Source organism: Ananas comosus, linkage group 17, assembly GCF_001540865.1.
Source record: "Ananas comosus cultivar F153 linkage group 17, ASM154086v1, whole genome shotgun sequence".
In the NCBI taxonomy this organism is placed as follows: Eukaryota; Viridiplantae; Streptophyta; class Magnoliopsida; order Poales; family Bromeliaceae; genus Ananas; species Ananas comosus.
The window spans coordinates 4,929,271-4,930,508 of record NC_033637.1 but is presented as its reverse complement, the minus strand read 5'-3'; positions in this window follow the sequence as shown (position 1 = coordinate 4,930,508).

Sequence of the window (1,238 nt, the reverse complement as noted above, 5' to 3'; positions counted from 1 at the left end):
TAAAACACAAGGAGTGGAATAACTATCCCACCCTTAACTGGTTATTTGGAATATTTCAGAATAACCCGTTAAGGAATGGGATAATTATCCCGTATTTTTTTTTTTCCGTGTTTGGGGATAGAGGGGAATAAGGGTTATCCCCTCTTATCACCCAACCAAATAAGATGAAAAAGAATTTATTGCATCTTGAGCATCACATTATAAATTGTCATTGACAGCTAACTTTAACTTCCAACCATATCACAACTTTTATACAAACATACTGCGGGTGCGTTTGATCCAAAATAAGAATTGAAATCGGGATGGACCGGAATTGAAGATGGAATAATAAAATCTCCCTATATATGTTAAGTTTAGAATATTAATTGGAATCGGTATAGTTGATTCTATTTTCATTGTTTTATGGGAAAACTTCAAAAAACCTCCCCTGTGGTTTTGTAGCTTCTCACTTTGCCCCCCGTGGTTTAAAATGTATCAATTAACCCCCTCTGTGGGTTTTTTTTTCTCTTTTTCTTATCAATTTCATTATTTTTTTTCCTTAAATCAGTAATAAAGTTAAAATTAAAGGGTACTAAAGTGAATATTTGATAAATCTAGATGGGTACCTAAAGTTTTTTGTATATAATTTAATAAAATATTAACGAAGAAGCTACCGAAAAGATAAAACGAAACTATAAGGGGGCAAATTGATAAACTTTAAACCACATGGTATTAAAGTGAGAAACAATGAAACCACGGGGGGTTTTTTGAAATTTTCCCTTGTTTTATTGAGATGGAGAAACCTTTTGTTGTTAAAAGAAATAATTAAAATAAAAATATAAAATATAAAATTAAATTTAAAATTGAGTTTACAACTCAAAATATAGAAGTATATTTACAAGTTAAATTCAAACTAAAACTTAAGCCATTAAAAATTAACATCAAAATTTTAAAATTGTAAGTCAAAATTTAAAATGCATAATTTTTTTAAAATTAAAAATTGACTTGACAATTCAAAAAATAAAATGAATTCACAATTAAACTTTAAAATTTCAATTTAAATTTTAATTTGAATCCAAAAATTTAATTTAAAGTTTAATTAAAAATAAAAAATAAAAAAATAATATTTAAATTTGAATTTAAATTTAAATTCAAATTAATAGCTCAAATTCAAATGCTTGATTGAATTTAAATTTCAATTCAAGTAAATCAAAATATAAAATAAAAAAAATCAATTTCTACGTTTAAAATTTTATTTT